Genomic DNA, 25584 nt, shown 5'->3' with positions numbered 1-25584 from the left:
ATGTGGGCTCAAAAGGTGACTTCAGGGGCACCTGGATGGCTCAGTTGCTTAAGTGTCTGACTCTTTGTTTTTGGCACACACACCATTTTATACATATAGGGACTGGGAATACTCCAGGTAAATATCCTATTAAGATATACTGAGTTTGATTTTGTTTCATGTTGTTTTATTTTATTCTCAACATAAATTACAACCCAAGATAATATGCAATATGGAACATGAGAAATTTTGTTGAATATCGGGCTCTTGAGCTTTGATCATGCTACCATTTTGTATTCTGATGGTAACATTAACATGTCTGATTTAGAAGTTATAAAATGTTTTAAAGACCTACACTGGCAAGGATAAAAATTAAAAGGGCTATCTGTGCTCATGCTTCAGAGTTTTAGCTGCTTTCCAGATGGTTTGAAGAAAAAATTTATCCTGTAGTGTAGTAGTGTAGTATCAGGTGCATTAGCAAGGTTTTATGCTTTTTTCTTTGATGCTTGGCAATGGCAATTTTAAAATAAAACACTCAAATAACCCTCAATATATTGTGTTTTTGCAATTCTAACAGATAATTTTCAGTTTTTATAATAATAGAATTTAATTATAATTCATATTTCTATAACTTTTATAAAGCATATGAAATTTTTGCTATCTTATGAAGTATTGAACAATATTTCCTTTTCCAGTATCATTTTAACAGATAATTATGATTATTTATAAAATTTACATGCAAAAATAATTAAGTTTACCCTTTTAATTTTAAGTACTGATGTATTCTGTTAAGTGCAAAAATGCAAAAATTTAAAGTTGTGGCTTTTGCAGTATTGCTTAGACTTCAATGACCACATTTTATTCAGAATTAATACACCAGGAAATCAAAGTCTTTTAAGTTAAAATTGAGTACAAAGATACGATTCTCTCTTCCCAACTTTGGCATGCAACACAAACACCTGAAAGTTTCTTAAAAAATGGAGCACCTGGTATCTTCTTCTTCTTTTTTTTTTTTTTTTAACATATAATGTATGTTTTGTTTCAGAGGTACAGGTCTGTGATTCAGCAGTCTTACACAATTCACAGCACTCACCATAGCACATACCCCCCCCAATGTCTATCACCCAGCCACCCCATCCCTCCCACCCCCCACCACTCCAGCAACCCTCAGTTTGTTTCCTGAGATTAAAAGGGAAAAATGAAGGGGGGGAAATCGGAGGGGGAGAGGAACCATGAGAGACTATGGACTCTGAGAAACAAACTGGGGGTTCTAGAGGGGAGGGGGGTGGGGGCATGGGTTATCCTGGTGATGCGTATTAAAGAGGGCATGTACTGAATAGAGCTCTGGGTGTTATACGCAAACAATGAATCATGGAACACTACATCAAAAACTAATGATGTAATGTATGGTGATTAACATAACATAATAAAAAAAAGGAACACCTGGGTCCTTCCCAGCTCCTTGGAGTCATTAATACTTACTGTAAGATTAAGCTTTTGATTCTCCACATTGTTACAAGTAACTGTGACTTGAATTTGCACAATACTCCAAATACTCCAACAATATAAATAATACCTGTATTAAATTTTGAATTATAAAATACTGTTTTTTTTAAATTTAATTTAATTTTATTATATTATGTTAGTCACCATACAATACTAAGTTTTTTGAGTTAAAAGTTTATCATGGTTGAGATTGTATTGCATCTTTAGATAAACTTAAAGAGAATTAACATTTTAATGGTACTAATTGCTTACTAGATGAATATTGTATATTTTGCAACATAGTTAAATCTTCTAGTTTCTCTCAGCAGTTTTATAGTTTAGCAGCGTAGATTTTTTTTCACATCTTATAATTCTTAAGCATTTTATATTTTATTTTATTTATTTATTTTAAGATTTATTTGTTTATGACAGAGAGAGAGTGTATGGGAAAGAGAGCACGAGTGGGGAGGAGGGAGTGGAAAGGGAGAAGCACACTCCCCACTGAGCAGGGAGACCAATGCAGGGCTCCATCCGAGGACCCTAGGATCATGATCTGAGCAGAAGGCAGACACTTAACTAACTGAGCCACCCAGGTGCCCCTTAAGTTATTTTAAATGTTATTATTTTTATTTTTAAAATCATTCTTGATAGGGGTACCTGGGTGGCTCAGTCAGTTAAGCATCTGCCTTGGGCTCAGGTCATGATCCCAGGTCCTGGGATGGAGCCCCAGGTCAGGCTCCCTGCTCAGCGGTGAGCCTGCTTCTCCCTCTCGTCCCTGCTCATGCTCTCTCTATCTCTGTCTCTCTCTCTCTCTCAAATAAATAAATAAAATCTTAAAAAAATAAAAATAAATAAAATCATTCTTGATAGTAAATAGAAATACAATTGGTTTAGTTTACTCCAGAGTAAATCTTGGAACTGTGTACCAGCCAATATTTATGAGAATTTATGAGAATTTTCTTAATAGTAGTCTTCACAATATTTTCAAATATGTGAAATAACAATGTACGTTAAAGTGACTAAGTAAAACATGGATTCACTTGTTGAAAATAAACCAAAACTAAAAAAAATATCACACAACTATATAAAATATCTTAAATTTAAAAAACACATATGAGAATGAAAAAAGTTAGTTCTTGAAAACTACACAAGGTATGATATCATTTTAAAAACCAAACTATATTTTTATGATGAAACTACTTTAAAAATTCATGGAAATAATAAATCCCTATTTAATTTAATTGTTACCACTGAGAGGAACAAGGGGAATGGGATAGATGAGAAAAAACTGGGTTGGTACTATTTTAGTTCTTAAAATGTAGATTTTTTATGGGAGTTGATTTTATTATGATGATTTATGATTATATATTACAAATATTGCATTAAAATTATGGAATAGCACATATGTTAAATAATAAAAGAAATAAATTTGTTTCAAAATTATTCATATCATTTATTCAAAATTAATTCAATAAAATTTGTTGATATTTATTATTAATATTAATGTGCCAAGAACTATTCTAAATTATTTTCCATATAGCAGAAGGGACAAAACTGAAAAAAAAATCTCTCCTTTTATGGAGGTTGTTTTCATAGGGGGAAGTAGACTTTACATAACTGAACAAATAATTATGAAATGTGGAGAGAGGGATTATAAAGAAAAGAAGAGGCATAGTATAAATGACAAGAGACACAGAGACAGAGATCAAAGTGCAGAGAAGATAAAGCCAGATGTACATTCATAGACACATTATTGTCAGGAAAATGTGAATGAGTGTGAGCATAAGGGATTAGAAGACAGTAGTGTACTAGAAAATGTTTACTGACTATGTGGTATAAATATTTAAGCTATCAGTTTGGCATTATTGTATATGAGGTGGGAAGAGCACACAAATGTTTCTTGGGAAGCAATAGGAACTGGTTCCAGCACACTGTGATTGAAGATGTACATAGGGAAGAACTTCTTTTTTTTTAAAATTTTTATTCTTTAAAGATTTTATTTATTCATTTATTTTAGAGAAAGAGTGTGAGTGAGGGGAGGGAGAGGGACAAACAGACTCCACTCTGAGCACAGAGCCCCATATGGACTCCATCTCATGACCCTGAGATCATGACCTGAGCCAAAATCAAGAGTCTGTTGTTTAACTAAGCCACCCAGGTGTCCTGGGGAAGAACTTCTAAAAGCCGCATAAGAAAAGAGTGAGCTGAAGTTTGAGGATGAAAAATGAAAATTTTTAATAAATTGCAGGTCCCATTATATTTGAAAAGTTATGAGAATGGGGATATCAGAGGGAGAATATTGAACAGGTATATGGCTGTGGTACAGAGTGGAGTGTTTAAATAGAGATAATGGTGGGGGTGCACTACCTAGAAATATGTTTTTCATATTTCATCATAAATTTGAATAGGTGAGATGAAATACAGGAAAAGAAGTCAAAGTAATAGAAGACTAGGATACTCCAAGGATCTGGTATGTCGACTGAAATCATAACAAATTATTTAAGAAAAGGTGGTGCATTTAGATGATAAAATCTTCAAATAGTATACAGAAGTGACCTATAATTCCAGAAAGTTGGAGACTTTAAGGGGCATGGAGAACAAAATGTATGCAAGTGGCAATGAGGAGCCTGGAGAATATATACTCTTACCTCCAGGTTTATGGTAATAGAGTTTGGGGAAGAGCACCCACCCCATACACACAAGCTTCCACACATAGACACTTGAGAGAGTTGCAATTTATGGATCCTAATCTCTGTACAGTGGGATCATGTTCATTAATCAGCCTGCTTTGTGTAAGAAGGTGGAGAGAACACTCATAGTGGGGATTATTATATAGGGGATTTTTCTGATTATCAGTAGTGAGTTCTCAAGGGCACAGTAAAAGCGTTCCTGAGGTCAGAGAGGAAAGTCGGATTGTGAAAGAATTAGGTATGAGGGATAGTTTGTGAGTCTTGACTTCTTATTTTGGCTGAGGTAAATAGGGATGCAGGTCTTAATTAGATTATTTCTGCTTTAATCTTGTGGAGAGATGATTTAAAGATTCTAACTGTAAACATTCTTTCAGAGATTAGTCTCCTAGACAGATGATAATGAAGCAGGGAATGTTGGGGAAAAATAAGGAGACCTTATCAGGACCATGTGCAACTATGGTAGATGAAACCATAGAGGCCAGGGAAATAAAGTTTTACCAAAAAACTGGGCCATACAAAATTGCTCTTGTCATCCATCAAAATAACATATACAGAATTCTTTTTAGATTTAGACTTATTTTAATGAAGAAATAGAAGAGGGGTGCCTCATTGGCTCAGTTGGATAAGTGTCCGACTCTTGATTTCTGCTCAGGTTATGATCTCAGAGTTGTGAGATCAAGCCCTGAATAGGGCTCCCCACTCAGTGTAGAGTCTGCTTATGATTCTCTCTCTCTCCCTTTGCCCCTCCCCTCTCCTTCTTTCTCTCTCGCTCGCACATTCTCTCTTTCTAAAAGAAAAAGAAAAAAAAAGAAAAAAGAGAAAAGAAAGAAAAAGAGAAGATAAAAAGTATCAATTCATTTAGTAATTTAGCAAAGACATTTGAATTCTTACACTGAGACAAGGATTCTTCCAGGGATTGGATGTATTTTTAACATTTTTATTTTGAAATTATTGCAGATTCACATACAACTGAGAGAAATAATATAGAGATATCCTGTGTACCCTTCACCCAATTAATCCCAACAGTAACATTTTAAATAACTCTACTATAATATCCCAACCATAAAATTGAATTGATACAATCCCTGGACATTATGTAGATTCCTCCAATTTTACTACAGTGATTTTTGTGTGTGTGTGCGTGTGGGGGGGAGGACACATGTATGCATATGTATTTAGTTCTATGCAATATTATCACATCTGTAAATTTGTGTGACCACCACCACAGTCAAGATACAACATACTTCCACCACAAGGATCCCTTGTGTCCTCCTTTATAGCCACAGCAACCTTCCTCTATGTCCCCTACAAAACCTGGCAACCACTAAACTATTCTCCTTTTGTATAATTTTGTCATTTCAAGAATTTTACATACATGGAATAAAACAGCTTGTGACCTTTGGGGTTGGCTTTTCCCTTGGTACAATTCTACTGAGATCCATCCCACATGCTCCATCTATCAGTAGCTTGTTCCTTTCTATTATTAAGTAGTATTCTTTTGCTGAGTACTACAACTGTGGATATGCCTCTGTTTGTCCAACCATTAGCCAATTGGAAGCCATTTGAATTGTTTCAAATTTGGGGTTATTATGAAAACAGTTTCTATGAACATTTGTGTACAGATTTTTTTGTGAATATAAATTCTCATTTTTCTGGGATAATGCCCCAGAGTGCAGTTGTTGGTCCATATGTAAGTGCAACTTTAGTTTTGTAAGAAACTGCCAGCAGATGTATTGTGTTACATTCTCACCAGCAATGTATGAGATATCCATCCATTTTATGCATCCTCACTAGCATTTGAGTTTTCACTATTTTTTATTTTAGCCATTCTGATAGCTGTATAGTGATATCTCCTTGTGGTTTTAATTTGTTTTCTCTAATGGCTAAATATACTGAACACCTTTTCATGTCCTTATATGCCATCTGTATATACTTTTCAGTGAAATATCTGCTCATGATTTTTATCCATTTCCAAACTGGATTTTTTTTTTTAAATTGAGCTTGAAGAGTTATTTATATATTCCAGATACAAGTTCTCTGTTGGCTATGGGGTTTATAGTTTCTCCCAGACTATAGCTTATCTTTTCATCTTCTTCAATGAGTTTTTGTAGAGTAAACAATTTTAAATTTGTTGAGGTGCAATTTATCAGTATTTATATTTATGGGACATGCTTTTGGTATGACATCTAAGAACATTGCCTAGCCATAGATCTCAGTTTTCTCCAATGTCTTTTTTCTACATGTTTTTATAGTTTTACATTTTATATTGTCTATGATCCAAATTGAGTTAATATTTTTATAGGGTGTGAAACTTAGGTTGATGTTCTTGTCTTTTTGTTGTTGTTGTTATTGTTTTACCTATGGATTTCCAGTAGTTCTAGCTCTAACACCATTTGTTAAAAATACTTTCCTTCATTAAATTGTTTTTGCACCTTTGTAAAAAATTAATTAGGGATATTAGTATGGTCTATTTTGGGGTTCTCTATTCTGCTCCACTGATCTATGTGTCTATTGTTACACTAAGACCATTGATTACTATAGCTATATAGTAGGACTTAATATTAGACAGAGTACTTCCTCCCTCTTTCTTATTTTCCAAGACAGTTTTAGTTGTTCTAGGACCTGTACTTTCTATATAAATTTTAGAATAAGCTTATATGTGTTTACCAAAATCTTTCCTTGCTTTTTTAGTAGAAACTGCATTAATTCTGTGTATTAATTTGAGGAAAATTGGCATTTTCACTATGTTGAGTCTTCCAATATGTGAACATGACATGATTTTCAATTTACTGGGTCTTTTAAAATTTATTTTATGACTATTCATTATAGTTTAGAATTTTTGTTTTATTTGAGTATAGTTGACATGCAATGTTACATTGGTTTCAGATATACAAGTTAGTGATTTGACAAGTTTATACATTAAGCTACGTCCACCAAGCATAGCTGCCATCTGTGCCGTTATACCACTGTCATGACCATATCACTGACTGTATTCCTTATGCTCTGCTTTTTATTCCTATGACTTTCTCATTCCATACTCGAGGTCTGTATCTTCCTCTCCTCTTCACCCCTTTTGCCCAACTCCTCACCCCTCTACCCTCTGGCAACCATCAGTTCTCTGTATTTATAGTTTGATTCTTCTTTTTGTTTATTCGTGTTTTAGATTCCATTTATGAACGGAATCATATGGTATTTGTGTTTCAAAGTCTGATATATTGCACTTAGCATAATACCTTCTAGGTCCCTCCATATTTTCTCAAATGGCACCATATCATCATTTTTAATGAGTATGTAGTATCCCATGTGTGCACACACACATACACTTACATACATACCACTTTTCTTCATTCATTTGTCTATTGGTGGACACAGGTTACTTCCATGTCTTGACTATTGTAAATTATGCTGCATTAAACATAGGGACGCATATATCATTTCGAGTTAGTGTTTTCCCTGGATAAATATCTAAAAGGGTAATTATTGGATCATAGGGGATTTCTATTTTAATTTTTTTGAATAATCTCCATACTGTTTTCCACAGTGGCTATACCAATTTACATTTCTGCCAACAGTGCGTAAGGGTTCCTTTTTCTTTACCTCCATGCCAACCAACATTTGTTTCTTGTCTTCTTGATTTTAGCCATAACAGGTGTGAGGTGGTATCTCACTGTGTTCTTTTTTTTTTAAGATTAATTATTTATTTGAGAGAGAGAGAGAGAGAGAGAGCAAGCAGGGGAGGGGCAGAGGGAGAGAATCCCAAGCAGACTCCCCGCTGAGCACAGAATCTGATGCAGGGCTCGATCCCACAACCCCAAGACCATGACCCCAGCTGAAACCAGGAGTCGGATGCTCAACCAACTGGACCACCTAGGCACCCTTCTCTGTGGTTTTGAATTGCATTTCCCTGGCAAGTGATGTTGATTGAACATCTTTTCATGTATCTGTTGGCCATCTCTATGTCTTTGGAAAAAATGTCTATTCAGGTCCTCTGCACATTTTTTAATTGTATTGTTTGTTTTGGTACTGCATTGTATGAGTTCTTTATATACTTTGGATATTAAGCCCTTATCAGATATATCATTTGCGATGTCTTCTCCTGTTCAATAGGTTGTCTTTTTGTTTTGTTGATAGTTTTTCTTGCTGTGCAAATGTTTTCTATTTTGATGTAGCCCCAATAGTTTATTTTTGCTTTTGTTTCTCTTGCATTAGGAGACAGATCTAGAAAAATACTGCTATTGCCAATGTCAGAGAAATTACTACCTGTTTTCTCTTCTAGGGTTTTTATGGTTTCAGATCTCACATTTAGGTTTTTAATCCATTTTGAGTTTATTTTTGTGTATGATGTTAGAAAAACAGTCCAGTTTTATTATTTTACACATAGCTGTCTGATTTGTCAGCACCATTGTTGAAAAGACTGCCTTTTCCCCATTGTATATTCTTGCCTCCTTTGTCATAGATTAATTGACCATGTAAATGTGGGTTTATTTCTTGAGTCTCTATTCTCTATTCTGTTCTATTGATCTATATGTCTGTTTTTGTGCCAGTCCTATATTGTTTATTTTATTTTTTAAGTTTTTATTTAAATTCAAATTAGTTAACATACAGTGTAATATTAGTTTCAGGTGTACAATATAGTGATTCAACACTTCCATGCAACAACAGATCCTCATCACAAGTACATTCCTTAATCCCCATCACCTATTTCACCCATCCCTCCTGGGAACCATCAGTTTATTCTCTACAGTTAATAGTCTATTTCTTGATTTGCCTTGCTCTCTTTCTTTTTTTTCTTCCTTCTGCTCATTTATTTTGTTCCTGAAATTCCACATGTGAGTGAAATCATACAGTATTTGTCTTTCTCCTGATTTATTTCACTTAGCATAATACTCTTGCTTCATCCATGTTGTTTGCAAATGGAAAGATTTCATTCTTTATTATAATGAGTAATATTCCATTGTATATGTCACCTCTTCTTTATCCATTCATCAGTCAATGGACACTTGGGCTGTTTCCATAATTTGGTTATTGTAGGTAATACTGCTATAAACATCGGGATGCATGTATCCTTTTGAATTTATATTTTTATATTCTTTGGGAAAATACCAAGTAGTACAATTGCTGGATTGAAGAGTAGTTCTATTTTTGATTGTTTGAGGGACCTCCATACTATTTTCCACAGTTGCTGTACCAGTTTGCATTCCCATCAACAGTACAAGAGGGTTCCTTTTCCCCCACATCCTTGCAAACACCTTTTATTTATTGTGGTGTTGATTTTAGCTATTGTGATAACTGTAAGGTGTTATCTTAGTGTAGTTTTGATTTGTATTTCCCTGAGGATGAGTGATTGAGGATGAATGATGTTGAGCTTCTTTTCATATGTCTGTCGGTCATCCATATGTATGCTTTGGAAAAATGTCTATTCATGTCTTCTGCCCATTTTTAAATCGGATTATCCATTTTTTTTGTGTGTGTTGAGTTTTATAAGTTCTTTATAATTTTGTATACTCACCCTTTATCACATATGTCATTTGCTATATCTTCTCCCATCCTGTAGCTTGCCTTTTAGTTTTGCTGATTGTTGCCTTTGTTGTACAGAAGCTTTTGGTTTTGATGTAGTCCAGCAGTTTATTTTTGCTGTTTCCCTTGCCTCAGGAGACATAGCTAGAAGGAAATTGCTATAGCTGATGTCAGAGAGGTTACTGCCTATGTACCCCCTAGAATTTTTATGGTTTCAAGTCTCACATTTAGGTCTTTCATCCATTTTGAATTTATTTTTGTGTTTGGTGTAGGAAAGTGGTCCAGTTTCATTCTTTTGCATGTTGCTGTCCAGTTTTCTCAACACCATTTGTTCTTTTTTTTTTCTCATTGGATATTCTTTCCTGCTTTGTCAAAGATTAATTGACCATATAAGTGTGGCTTCCCCTCTGGGTTTTCTATTCTGTTCTATGGATCTGTATGTCTATTTTTGTGCCAGGGCCATATTGTTTTGATTACTGTAGCTTTGTAATATAACTTCAAGTCCGGAATTGTGATGTCTCCAGCTTTGCTTTTCTTTTACAAGATTTCTTTGGCTATTTCAAGGTCTTCTGTGCTTCCGAACAAATTTTAGGATTGTTTGTTCTAGCTCTGTGAAAAAATGCTGTTGGTATTTTGATAAGGATTACACTGAATGTGTAGATTGCTTTGGGTAGTATAGACAATATTTTAACAATATTTTAACAATATTTGTTCTTAAAATTCATGAACATGGAATGCTGTTTTGATAACTATGGTTTTGTAGTATATCTTGAAATCAGAAATTGCATTACCTCCAGCTTTGTTCTTCTTTCTCAGGATTGCTTTGGCTGTTTGAGGTCTTCCATGGTTCCATACAAATTTTAATACTATTTGTTCTAGTTTTGTGAAAAATGCTATTGGAATTTTGATAAGGATTGCGTTGAATCAAAAAAGGACATTACATAATGATAATGGTATCAATAGAACAAAAGGAAATAACACTTGTAAATATCTATGCACCTAAATTTGGAGCACCAAAATAAGTAAAGGAAATATTAATGGATGTAACAAGAGAAATTGATGGTAATATAATAATAGTAGGGGACTTTAATACTCACCTTACATCAATGGATAGATCATCCAGACAGAAAATTGATAAGGAAACAATATCTTTGAATGACACATTAGACCAGATGGACATAACATATATACAGAACATTCTATCCAAAAACAACAGAATATACATTCTTTGAAGTGCACATAGGACATTGTCCAGAATAGATCATATATTAGGCCATAAAACAAACCTCAATAAATTTAAGAAGATTGAAATCATACCATGCATCTTTTCTGATCACAATGGTATGGAACTAGAAATAAATCACAAGGAAACCATTGGAAAAAAACACAACCACTTGGAGGCTAAAATATAAATGGCTCCATGAAGCAATCAAAGAAGAAATTAAAAAAAAAATGCATGAAGACAAATGAAAATGAAAACACAATGGTCCAAAATCTCTGGGATACACCAAAAGCAGTTCTAAGAGGGAAGTATATAGCAATACTGGCCTACCTCAAGAAATAAGAAAAAAACCTCATATAAACAATCTAAGCTTATGGCTAAAGGAATTAAAAATGAATGAACAAAGTCAAGGTGAGTGGAAGAAAGGAAATAAAGATCAGGGCAGAAATAAATGATGTAATGACTACAAAAGAATAGAAAAAAAAAAAATGAAACCAAGAGCATGTTCTTTGAAAAGATAAACAAAATTGAAAACTCTTAGCCAGACTCATCAAGAAAAAAGAGAAAGTACTCAAGTAAAATCAAGAATGAGAGAGGAGAAATAACAACCGACATCAGAGAAGTACAAAGGATTATAAGAAAATAGTATCAAAAATTATATGCCAAAAAACTGGACAACCTAGAAGAAAAAGATGAATTCCTAGAAATATACAGTCTTCCAAAACTGAACTAAGAAGAAATAGAAAATCCGAACAGACCAATTACAAATAACAAAATTGAATCAGTAATAAAAAAAAAAAAACTACCAAAATATAAAAATCCAGGACCAGATAGATTCACAAGTGAATTCTACCAGATATTTAAAGATGAGCTAATACCTATTCCCCTCAAACTATTCCAAAAATTAGAAAAGGAAGGAAAGCTTCCAAATACATTCTATGAGACCAAATTCACTGATACAGAAACCAGACAAAGGCACAACAAATAAAGAAAACTATAGGCCCATATTCCTGATGAACATAGATGTAAAAATCCTCAACAAAATATTAGCAAACCACATACAACAATACATTAAAAATATCACTCACTACAATCAGGTGGGATTTATACCTAGAATACAAGGATGGTTCAATATTTACAAATCAATTAACATCATACACATCAGCAATAGGTGAAGAAAAAGCACTTGACAATGTACAACATCCATTCATGATAAAAAGTCTCAACAAATGGGGTTAGAGGGAACATACCTCAATATAATAAAGGCCATACATGAAAAACCCACAGCTAACATCATCCTCAATGAGGAAAAAGTGAGAGCTTTCTTTTTAAGGTCAGGAACAAGATAAGGGTGTCCACTCTCACCATTTGTATTCAACATAGTACTAGAAGTCCTAGCCACAGCAATCAGCCAAAAAAATTGAGGTGTTCATATTGGTAAAGAAGAAGTTAAATTGTCACTATTTGCAGACAACATGATACTATACAAAGGAAGTCTTAAAGATTCCACCAAAAAGCCACTAGAAGTAAAAAACAATTTAGAAAGGTGGCAGGTTAAAAAATTACTACCCACAAATTAGTAGTATTTCTGTGCACTAACAACAAAGTTTCAGAAAGAGAAATTAAAACACACACACACACACACCATTTTACAATTGCACCAAAAAAAAAAAAAATTAAAATAAAATGCTTAGAAATAAATTTAACCAAAGAGGTGAAAGGCCTGTACTTTGAATGATGTTGTGTTTTTAATTTTAGTTTTCACATGTTTGCTGTTAGTATACAGACATATAATTGTTTGTTGTGATCTTTTATCCTGCTATCTCGCCAAACTCATTTATTCTAGGAGTTTGTTTATTGTAGCTTCCTTGAGATTTTCTATGTAGATAATCATGCCATCTGCAAAAATAAAGTTTTATTTCTTCCTTTCCAATTTATCTCCTTTTTATTTCCTTTCCTTGCCATATGCAATGGCAAGAAATGTTGAACTATGTTGAATAGTTCTGTGAGAGCAGAAATTTTTGCCTTGTTCCTGATCTTAGGGAAAAAGTCCTTCACCATTAAAAAAGATATTAGCTGTAACTTTTTTGTTTGTTATAGGTTTTCTTTATCATTTTCTAATGATATTTCTAGTTTACTGAAAAATTTTATCAATCAGATATTGGATTTTTAAAAATGCTTTTACTGTGTCAGTTAATATGATCATAAAATTTTTATTTGCAGATTAGTAATATAGTGGATTCATTGATTTATCTTTGAATGTTGGACCAAACTTGCATACCTAGAAAAGGTATCATTGGGACATGGGACTTAAAATTCTTTTTATATATAACTGTATTAAATTTGCAGATACTATCTAGAGGATTTTTGCATGTAAGATGATGGAAGATTTGGGTCTATAATAATTTTTTTTTCCAGTTCTTTGGTTTGGTATAGGTAAGACTGGCCTTATAAAATGAATTGGAAAGTATTTCTTCCTTTATTTTATGTAATATATTTTGTAAAAGTGGTGTTAATTTTCTTTAAATATTTGGTGATATTCTTCAAAAAAAAGCATAAGAGCATGGAGATTTATTTTTGGGTTCTTGTTAACAATGTGTTTAATTTCTTTAACTTTATAGGACTATTCAGATTGTTCATTTCATCTTGGTTGAATTTAGTAGTCTTCTATCTTTTAATCATTATTAATCTTACTAGAGGCTTATCATTTTTTTTTTTTTTAAAGAATCAGCTCTGTTTCAATGATTGTTTTTCCTATTGTTTTTCTGTTTTCAAGTTCATTGATTTCTGTTCTCATCTTTATTATTTCTTTCTTTCTGCTTGCTTTGGGTTTATTTTTCTTTTTTTCCTTGGTTCTTGAGGGAAAAACTTAGATTTTCTTTTCTTTTCTTTCTTTCTTTCTTTTTTCTTTTTCTTTCTTTCTTTCTTTCTTTCTTCTTTCTTTCTTTCTTTCTTTCTTTCTTTCTTTCTTTTCTTTCTTTCTTCCTTCCTTCCTTCCTTCCTTCCTTCCTTCCTTCCTTCCTTCCTTCCTTTCTTTCTCTTTTTTTTAGGAAGGGGGGGGATGAAGAGGGGCAGAGGGAGAGGGAGAGAGAGAATCTTAAGCAGGCTCCATGCCCAATGCAGAGCCCAAATGGGGCTTGATCTCACAACCCTGAGATCATGACCTGAGCTGAAATCAAGAGTCAGTTGCTTAACTGACTGAGCCACCCATGCACCCCAAGACTTAGATTTTCAATTTGAGATCTTTCCTCTTTTCTAATGTAAACACTTAGTGATATATATTCCCTTCTTAGGACTATTTTAGCTATATTCTGCACACTTTGATATTTTATTTTCATTTTTACTTAGTTCTATGCTTTTATGTATTTTTAACTTTTTTTTTAGATTTCATCTTTGTCCCATGGATTTTCTGGGAGTATATTGCTTAATTGTCACATATACAGAGGTTTTCCTGTCATCTTTCTCTTATTGATTTTAGTTTAATTTTGGCATATTAGATAACACACTCTGTGTGATTTCACTTATTTTAAACTTGTTGAGGTTTGTTTTTTGGCCTGGGATATGGCCTATCATGGTGAATATTCCATGGGTGCTAAAAAAAAAAACAAGTGCAATCTGCTGTTGTTGGATATTTATCTATATTAATTAGTTTGCATTAGTTGACTGTATTACTGAGTTTTCCTATATCTTTGCTGATTCTCTGTCTAATAGTTTTATCAATCGCTGAATGGGTATTAAAATCACCAACTATTATCACACATTTATTTATTTCTCCTTTCTCCTGTACCAATTTTTGCTTTATATATTCTAAAGCTCTGGCTAACAGAACATAATAATAAAAAATAAATCTCTATTGTTTGGGGCATAAACATTTAGATTCATTATGTCTTTTAGGTAGATTAATATTAATATTATTAAGTAATATTCCTCTTCATCTCTAAGAATTATCTTTGTTCTGAAGTTTATTTTATCTAATATAACATAGTCATTCCTGCTTTTTTTAAAAAAAATGTTTGCATGATATTTCTTTCCCTGTATTTTTACTTACATTTTACCTTTGTCATTGACTTTGCAATGGGTTTCTGGTAAACAGTATGCAGTTAGCTCTATTTTTAAAAGTCCATTCTGCCAATCTCTTTCAACTGGTGTATTTACACCATTTACATTTAAGGTAATTATTGATATTTTATGGCTCTAATATTTCCTTTCATTATTTGTTTTTTGTTTGTTTTCTTAGTGTCTTGTCCCTTTGTGTATTTTTTCTTGTTTTCCTGGGAGTACTTGAACATTTTTTTTAATTCTACATTGATTTATTTATAGAGTCCTACTGGGGCCAACTGACACTGGAGGCAGTGAAGGGTATCAGAGTGCCAGTTCACCCTGCTTCCTAGCACCTACCTTATTCAGTCTCATTACTGATGGGTATATGTCAAAATTCAGGTTCCTAGGTTCCCAGTTGGGTCCTGTTGTCAACAGGGTAAGGAGAAAGTAGCGTATTGCCTAGTTTCAATTCACAATGCCTCATGTAGTCTCATTAATGCAGGGTAGGGTAGAGGTTCCACTCCTCCCTAGGCCCCACTGACACTTGGAGTAAGGGTGGGGCAATGAATCATAATGATATCTAGACCCACCTCAAACTATACTGTCATGGTCTTTGCTGCAAGGTGTAAGTCAAGACTTACCTTGCCATTAGACACTTATGACATTAGCCTGGTGGAATAACTAGAGCAGGACCTGCTTCCACTAGGAGGGGGATGAAAGATCAGTTTTCCCTGCTCCCTGACCATTAAAATCATGGGTGTGGTACAGGGTGGTGTGAAGGGTTCCCACTCATATTTGGCTGAGGTGGAGTATTGCCAGACCACCCTTTTCCCAGACCTTTGCCCAGGCAAACAGGCTTTCCTTAAAGCTTTTATCTGTGCGTGTTGGCGGTTCCAGGTTGGAGGTTTCTGGAGCACCTTTTCAGGCTATATGGGAAGCAATAAGGAAACCCAAGGAACTCACTGCTGTGTTGTTCCTCAAGTCCTGAAGTCTCTAGGCAGTTTACTTCTTTTCACCTTTCAGAATCATCTTATGCTTGTTTCAATCCAGGGTTTGTGTTAAACTTCTTATGATTGTGTTATAAACCAGATATTTTAGTTGTAATAATGAGATCCTGAGTGAAATTCCACCTTGGCCAGAACTAAAAATTAAAATTGGATTTTTATCCATTTTTTATTTGGTACATTATTCATAATTAAAAATAGAAAACACAAGAAAGAAACACACTTTTGAGATCATTTGCAGATTTTTTTCAATATATCAAATAATTTGTTGTGTAGATTCATTTCAATTATGCTCATGTACCTTGGTTTTGGAGAAAAAGTCAATAATATACTGAAACTAGATGTTTTAATATAATAACATGATTTCTTATGTTTAATCATCCTATATAAAATATGCCATGCATACACCTCTTTGTCTCCATGTCTATTATTTTTAATTATTTTATATAAATAAGTACAGAGGTCTAACCTTGGAAAAATTTATTTAAGCACTTTCTTACAACAGTCACAAAAAAAGATTAAGAAGGGAAAGATATTTTCCTAAAATGAGGATGGATACTACTTTAGATCAACAGTTAACATTATACTTGAATTCTGGAATAGCATAATTTTTTGAAAAGCAAGAGATGCTATTATTTAATAGTCACATGAATGAGAGAAATACAAAGGAATTAGCATAAATCTATTAAAAATATTTGGCAATGAATATATAAAACAAAATTAGTAACATTTATCAACCAATGTATAATTTATTTGATGAAACTAATATAATAATATGAAGCAGTAGAGATGATAAAATGAACAGAACAAGTTGTCTCCAATAAATGAATAGATGTATTGCAATTCTGGCAGTCATTTTTGAGTTCATTTGGAGAAAGTAACAAGATAAAGAGATGATACTATGAAAAAAGAAAGTTGTAGGTTAGAATAATGTGAATATGAACCAGCATGATAAAGCTATAATGAATTTAAATAGTGCTGTTTAAAGATTGTGAAAATCCATTGAATACACAGTATTTTTTCTAAAGACTAATATATGATAAACAGATTTTTACAAATCAACAAGAAATGGAAAGATCACATTAAAAGCAGCGGTATAATTTTTCACTTTAAACAAATATAATACTGAAAATATTCCCAAAAAGAAGGTAAGAAAATATGAAACAAGTAAAATATAAATAAGATATGGTCTTTTTTGTTAATCTTGTATTCCTGCTTGTGATGGAGTTTTAGCTACAAGAAGAATTTGATATTTTTTATTTAACCTGAGCAAAACAACAGAAGCATTGTGCAAATAAATAACAACTGATAGCCACCTGGCATTTATTTAATAAATATTATATAGACTCCTTTGTACACCAGTCTGTATTCTAGGTCCTGGGCAAGAGCTAAGGAATTAGCCAACATCCCTAAACTTGGGTTATTTACATTCCAGAAAAGTTTGACTAATCATTAGAAGTAAACAAAGAAGAAATTTCCAATAGTGAAATTGCCATGAATATAGTGCAGAGAAACAGGATAGGTATTAAGCCAAGTGGGTGGATTGTCAGGGAAGGCTTTCAGGCAGTTGCATGTCAAATCTAACCTTCATGACTCAGAGGAGAGGTTCAAATCCTGATTAAAGGTAAAACAGTCACCCTAAAATATAGCTGCTACACAGATTTAATGGATTGTCACTGTGTTAATGAAGGACCATGCTACCTGATTCTCTCAGTTTTAATGTAAATTAGAAAATGGATTTTTATAGGAAAATCAGAGATTTTTAAATGTTGATAACTGAGTTAAATTTGGAATCAACATTGCTTATTCATTCAATGAAAACGAAACACATTCTTAAGTTAAATCCCTCAGGTCATTGGTGTGCAACCTCTTTGATAGATCATCCTTATGTATTTTTTAACCATATAAAAAATCCATTTGCTTCATTAAAGAAATGAGAATTTTTTAAGCCCCACAAGTCCAGTAAATATTTACCCCCTTAATCCACCAGTTTGTCATCTCTATTCTAGATCATTAAAATTTTCTTCTACCATTATTACAGAGTCCATATTGCTTCATTGAAGAAGTGGGAATTCTAAAAGTCCAGAGGTCCAGTGACTATTTACTGCCTGGTGATTTATAACACTTTGCTCTATAGATTTTATAGGTTCACTTGTTATGGTACATGATAAATATGCTTTGTGTGAGCTGCAGTTCTGGGCTAAGCATCAGGTTGGGAGCCCCCAAAACAATTAAATCACCTTTCATATTTTTTAATGACTACAGGGAGCTCATTATGTCTGATTTTACTGAGGCAGTGCAAACAGATATGAGCTTCAGATATCATCTTCATCTTTCCTAATTATATTTTGGAGTTTTAAAAATGGACATCCTTAATCATAATTTTAGGCATTGTTTTTATAACATTGCTATGTCCCAAAGTCTGAATTAATTTTTTAAAATGTTTCGTTGATTTAGCAGTGGCAATAAAGGCAAAAGACTGAAGAGCAGTGAGAATGAACACTAAAGCTTTTCTAAGTTAAGGCTTACAAGCATACATAAAATAGTTTTAGTACTCTAACATTTAAAAGCTAACAGAAATTACATGTTCTAATTAAATAAGGTCTAAATAATGATTAATTCCAAAAAGAGAAAATTTCCAAAGTATTTTACAGACCTTAATCTATGTTCACGATTCCCCCTTGCGTATGGTATTATCGTGTACACGTTGGTATATTATGATAAATTTTGTCTAGAGAACAAGTTTATTATTTACTCACTAAATTTATTTTGTCACACTGACCATATGTCTTCTGAGAGAAGAATTCTACCATTATGATTCCACATGGTGTAGACTTTCTACAGCCAAGCGGTTCTTTTTGTAGTAACAGATGTAGTTAGGGAAGCTCAGAGACTTGATAAAGGGCATATGTGTCCTTACAGATTAATAATTCTATCAGTAATTTTCTGAAAATTTTATTTACATTTTTCTTCTCTTTCTGACTTAACAATGTGCCCCAATGTAACAATCCACAAAAAATAAGAGAACAAATAAATCATATAGCACTGGGGGGAAACCTCTGCAATTTTGTGTCAATTTTTTTCTGAGTCAAATCCATGCCCAATGTAAATTTTTAGAAACAAATGTTTTCCTTATGTAAAGCTGAAAAACACTGGAAAACTAATCTTTAAGAATGTTAAGTAATTAAAAAAAGAATGTTAAGTAATTTTATTAAAAAAACTCATTGAATTTCTGAATGCTTTTATGAACTTGATAACATTAATATTAGTAATAATGTTTAACATCAGTGTGCATATTTTAGAAAATTCTATTATCTCACTATTTTTGCATCTTAGAAAACAAGTAGCTACTCTTCTACTGAATTTAATAATTTTATAAACTAATTTAATGAAAATAATATTTGCTTTGGCTGTCTTTGATTTTTTGGATATTAATGACAATCTAATAAGAAGTGTGTGAATATAATACATATTGAATATAATTTTATAATCTCAGAATGTGTACCTTGGGATGTGTACCAAATGTGTACCAAAAACTTCTATTAATTAAAAAATGAAATTGTCAAGATTCAAGTTTATTGATTTTTGTTTTGACAGTAAATAGATTTTTAAATTACTCATAATATAGCTTTTGATTTTCTTTATAGTGGTATGGAGACATGTATATAAAAACCAAATAAAGATAAATAAAGTGAGAGCATTAATATGATTCCTGTTTTGATAAAGTCGGCAGAGCATAAATAATTTTTGATTGAGATTTTGTTAAAAAAAGCTCATCCATTTTGTAATTCATTTGTACTTTTACAATTAATCATAATTAAAGATTCTTGTACAGATTCATTATAAAAAGTTAAAAAGCAAAATCTTATTTACAATATAAAAACAATCACCTGGGGCTTATGTAATATATTCACATTACTGTATTAAATGACCGTCATAAATTCATGATAAAAATATCAGATACATGAATATAGCTTATAGCAGAATTCATTCTAATATACAAAGCTTTTGGAGGTAAATAATTCAAATGTGACTTTTGATACAATGTAATATAATTTTTCTTAATTTCAGATTTTTTTACCTTAAAGAAATTGGATTAGAGAAATTAATGGCCCCATTTCTAATCAGTCTCAGTTTTTTTTTTTTTTTAAGTCTTTCCATCATTCTATGTTCTTTTCTTCTGGGCAACTGAGTTGGAAATAACTATATTCCATTTTTCTAATAAAGGGACATCTCTCTTCTAACATACCAATATTGGATATTAAGTACTAATAAATAAGAATCTACTCAAACTAGTAAAAGTAGTTTATAGAGATTCTTTCTCAAATTCCTCCTGAACAAGGTGGATATAAAACATGTGCACATGCCAATAGACACAGTGAACATGCAAAAAAATTCCCAATAAATGGAATAATTTTTACATTAAGGAGAACCTGAGAAGAATGCAGTACTTTCCCAAAAGCAGTTAGCCCCCAAATTAGAAAGGGTGATAGATGATGGGTTAATACAAGACTCACAAATGGGAATTAGATTCATGAAATATTTTCAAAGCTTGCCCCTCTTAGAATAACATGATCCATGAAAATATAGGAGGAAAACAATTAAAAAGTCATGATTTTCATATAAAAGTCCCAGGGCACTGTTTATTGAAATCATACTGGCAAGTTTGATAGTGTTTGTGTATGTGAGTGTGAGTATATTTTCTGTGCACGTTTGTGTCTGTGGATAGGTTTATTATTAGAAGACTAAAACTTCTGTCAAAACACTTATTAATTTCATTATCAACTAAAGAGCCCATTTGAAGTATAAAGTTTTATAATTTGAGTTAATAACTTCTTCTATTGACAAAGCAACTCTACAATAGCTGGTTATTTCCCTCTCACAGAAACTCAGAAAGAGCCATTGTTCAATGGGTTTATGGCCTTTGAGCATAGATAATTGATCATAAATCTTTAGGCAGTCCAGCTGGTTTTCCATATGACTGCAGAGAAGCACCATATGGTCTCTAGCACTCACAGGGATCCCCTGCACTCGCAGGTTAGAGATTAAAAATCTGTCACAGGATTAAGAAGCAAGCTGCTCTCAAATTAGTGTAAAATAAGTGATATTCTCAGATAAAGTGAAGAGGAACACTTTCTCCAAAAAGCTGATGGCTATTCCTGCAGTTTTCACAATCTTTTTGATAATATCCATGTAATTTAGGTCTTGAAACCTCAAAGAGAATGAATTATAAGGTCCCTACGCCCTAGAGAAAAGCACTGTGTTGAAGCTTGGCTTGGTCCTAACAGGACCAAGGATATTATTTGGGACTTACTAGCTCCCTTCTCTGCTTTCTTCTGCATACTGTCATCATTTTCTTAGATTTTTGCCCAGATGGTTGAAAATAGTAGCTTCCCAGATAGTTCCCTCCTATCTCATACTTCAAAGTTTCTCTACTACAAGGAGACCTATTCTCTTTACTTAGCTTTGGCACAAATAATCCTATGGCAACAGATTATGTGTCCATCATTACACTTGTAGCAACAAACAAACAAACAAACAAAACAAAACAACTCCTCCTATATAGTGATGGCTAAAATGGAGGATAGTTTAGTTCTCTACAATACATGAGTTTGTGTTCCTGAGGGCAAATTAGTTACTAGAAAGATGATGATGATGATGATCCATTTATCTAATCACTTATTTATGTTAGCTGGGATTTAGGGCTATGCCAGCAAAAAGAATAAGAAAATGATTATATTTAATAGGTAGTATAAACATTACCATCTATATAGCAGGGCAACAGGGGCCATGACCTGGGAAGAGTCTTTATTTTTTTTTCTTCAAGTTTTTATTTAAATTCCAGTTAGTTAACATATGGTGTAATATTAGTTTCAGAAGTAGAATTTAGTGATTCATCACTTATAAATCACACCCAGTGCTCATCACAACAAATGCCCTCCATAATACCCATCACTGGGAGGAGGCTTTAGAGCCAAAGAGTCATGACTAACCAGAGCCCACAGATTCCTTTTCTGGGCCATGTTCTAGGTTTTCAGGACCTTAGAAGGCCTTGCCCAAATGATCCAGAGCCATATTTCCAGTTTCTACATAGGTCTCTACTTTGAGTCTCTTCTGCTTAGGGGAGGATTCTGTTGTGCACATGCTATTAGGTCTAAGGAATAGCCAAGGGGAGGCTTTTTATTTATTTTTTTTATAAATTCTTTTTTTTTTTTAAGATTTTATTTATTTATTCGACAGAGAGAGAGAGAGAGCAAAGTAGGCAGAGAGGCAGGCAGAGGGAGAGGGAGAAGCAGGCTCCACACTGAGCAGGGAGCATGATGCGGGGCTCAATCCCAGGACCCTGAGATCATGACCTGAGCCAAAGGCAGATGCTTAACTGACTGAGCCACCCAGGCCCCCAAGGGGAGGCTTTTTAGAGAGGCTGTTTGGATGGAGCCTGAAAGTAAGAGCTGAAGTGTTCACACTTGTGAGCATGAGCTTCCTCCAGGAATAAGAAAAGGTCAGTGATTAGAAGACAATGGGAGAATGAAGGGGTGGAAATTGGAGAGGGAGATGAACCATGAGAGACTATGGACTCTGAGAAACAAACTGAGGGTTCTAGAGGGGAGGAGGGTGGGGGATGGGTTAGCCTGGTGATGGGTATTAAAGAGGGCACGTATTGAATGGAGCACTGGGTGTTATACGCAAACAATGAATCATGGAACACTACATCAAAAACTAAGGATGTAGGGGCGCCTGGGTGGCTCAGTCGTTAAGTGTCTGCCTTCGGCTCAGGTCATGGTCCCAGGGTCCTGGGATCGAGCCCCACATCGGGCTCCCTGCTCCACAGGAAGCCTGCTTCTCCCTCTCCCACTCACCCTACTTGTGTCCCCTCTCTCGCTGTGTCTGTCTGTCAAATAAATAAAATCTTAAAAAAAAAAAAAACTAATGATGTAATGTATGGTGATTAATATAACATAATAAAAAAAAAAGAAGAAAAAAATTTTAAAAAGAAAAAAACATGGAACACCTCACAACTTTATGTGTCATTCTTGCACAGGAGCTGTGCTAACATTCTATCATTCCAGTATCAGTATATGTGCTGTTGAAGTATGTTTAATATTTTTAATCATAAATATAGGATTTTTTTCTTGATCTCTGATAAAATTGGTTTCATTATTTTGACTCATTCTTCTTACCTATTTCTTTTAAAATAAATCCGGATTTTGATATCCAAAAAAAAAAAAAGAAGACAATGGGAGAATCCATAGTCTCTCATGGTTCGTCTCCCCCTCTGATTTCCCCCCTTCATTTTTCCCTTCCTACTATCTTCTTCTTTTTTTTAACATATAATGTATTATTAGTTTCAGAGGTACAGGTCTGTGATTCAAGAGAATCATGAAACACTACATCAAATACTAATGATGTAATGTATGGATTAACATAACATCATAAAAAAAAAAAAAACAATGGGAGAAGACTGTGGGCTGAAGACATGGGGCTGGGGTCTTGCTCCTCTCTGGCCAACACATTCAAACACAGACATCTGAGGAGTATAGGAACTTTAAATTCATCCTGGTCTTTTAGGTTCTTGTGAAGGCATATTTTTCATGATAAATTATTGAACTAACTTTGATAGTTTGTTATTTGGTTTAAAATCTTTAATAATTCATATATGAACATCCATTTTTACTCAAAGTTTAGGGCCTGAATGGAACCTATCCTTAATATGGATAAATTGCTAATATATATTCTTCTACATTTTGTCAAAGTGATTACTTACTTGATAAGCTGATTAATATATTTAAATAATCTATAATTCAGGTGACTATAGCTATAACTTCTCAAAATACAGGAGTCTCAAATGGAAAATTTGTAATTTGTATCATAAGTTTACAATATTCAATAAAGTGCTAGCCTTTGAGAGAATGTTTTTTTAGATTTTTTTTTAAAAGATTTTATTTATTTATTTGACAGAGACAGAGATAGCGAGAGCAGGAACACAAGCAGCAGGAGTGGGAGAGGGAGAAGGAGGCTTCCCCTCAAGGAGGGAGCCCGATGTGGGACTTGATCCCAGGACCCTGGGATCATGACCTGAGCCGAAGGCAGACGCTTAACGACTGAGCCACCCAGGCGCCCTGTTTTTTTAGATTTCAATAAAACTTTTAGCAAGCAGAGATCAGAGGGTAATCTTCACTAACAGTTTTGTGGTAATTTATGTTCCTTATTTGTAAAATGAAGAAAGATCTATCGATGATGTATCTGTCTGTCTATCTTAAGTTTGTTGTGGGGACTTTTAAAACAACTGGCACATTGTAAACAGTTTGTGAATACTAGTTCTTGTTTTAATGAGCATCTAATTTTTCCATGTGTTAAGATTATATCATTAATTGAATAAATATTAAGTACATCCTAGATAGTGCTAAGATAATAACCAATTGTACATTTCAAATTATAAATTAGTAAGTCAAGAGTATAATATATGAAGGTATATATTACACTACTATGTAGGTTAAAATTTAAGAATGTTATGTGAAGCAAAAAAAAGAGGATTATAATAAAAGGATTTGATATTGATTAAAAGGCAACACTATCTGTTTGATACTTCTGAAATGGACCTCTACATAAACCAGTTTGACTTAATTCATTATAAAGTAAGTATTAAATGAAGAAGGTGCTTTTCTGATTTACATATACCACTCACTCTAACTTATCTTTTAATTTTCATGTTATTTTAAAATTTGGTGAATATAATTGTAGAGTTTTAAAGTTCATAAAGAAAGGAGACACACCTAGCAAAGAAAATCTTACTTTCTATTGACTATGACTTCTAATTCACAAAAATATAATAATAAAATGATTGTAAAATTAATTGTTAGCTTTCTTAGGCCAGAATATGGTTAGATTTGTTTTTTTATGCTAAAAACAAGGAAAGAAGCACAACAAAAAAAGTAGCCCATCTGGACAATATTTTTAAAATTTCTAAACTTTATTTTTTCTAAGATTATAGAATTATTGAGTTACTTGCAGAATCAATTTTTTTATTTAAATTAAATTAGCCAACATAGAGTACATCATTTGTTTTTGATGTAGTGTTCAACAATTCATCAGTTGCGTATAATACCCAGTGCTCATCACATCATGTGCCCTCCTTAATGCCCATCACTAAGTTACCCCAACCCCCCACCCACCTCCCCTTCTGTAACCCTCAGTTTGTTCCCCAGAGTCAAGAGTCTCTCATGGTTTGTCTCCCTCTCTGATTTCTTCCCATTCAATTTTCCTTCAGCAACTTCTTGCAAGACACGTCTCTAAAGGCAAGGGAAACAAAAGCAAAAATGAACTATTGGGACCTCATCAAGATAAAAAGCTTCTGCACAGCAAAGGAAATAGTCAACAAAACTAAAATACAGGATTGATTTTAAGCGAAATTTGTCACATAATTTAATATTCTATGAATTTAAATGGTAAGAAATTTTCATGTAATATTAATATCAAAAAATTAAGCTGATGGTTACCAGAGGGAGGGGAGTGGGTGTATGGGTTAAATAAGTGATGGGAATTAAGGAGTGTACTTGTGATGAGCACTGGGTGATGTCTGGAAATGTTGAGTCACTAAATTGTACACCTGAAACTAATAGTGTATATTAACTAACTGGAATTTAAA

The 25584-nt window shown here is 33.3% G+C and overlaps 1 long non-coding RNA gene and 1 other non-coding gene across 2 annotated transcripts in view; one reads left to right on the top strand and one right to left on the bottom strand.

Moving 5' to 3' along the window:
* The window catches only part of LOC118522415 (uncharacterized), an 829883-nt gene that overhangs the window by 519959 nt on the left and 284340 nt on the right, over positions 1–25584 (top strand). The gene's annotated exons all lie outside the window — the stretch shown is intronic.
* On the bottom strand, positions 22936–23034 carry LOC118531788 (U6 spliceosomal RNA). The gene has a single exon (XR_004915396.1). It is a non-coding gene; the product is annotated as a U6 spliceosomal RNA (small nuclear RNA).

The sequence above is a fragment of the Halichoerus grypus genome, chromosome 3 (assembly GCF_964656455.1).
Source record: "Halichoerus grypus chromosome 3, mHalGry1.hap1.1, whole genome shotgun sequence".
In the NCBI taxonomy this organism is placed as follows: domain Eukaryota; kingdom Metazoa; phylum Chordata; class Mammalia; order Carnivora; family Phocidae; genus Halichoerus; species Halichoerus grypus.
The sequence above is the reverse complement of the archived record's forward strand: the minus strand, read 5'-3'. Positions and strand labels throughout refer to the sequence as shown.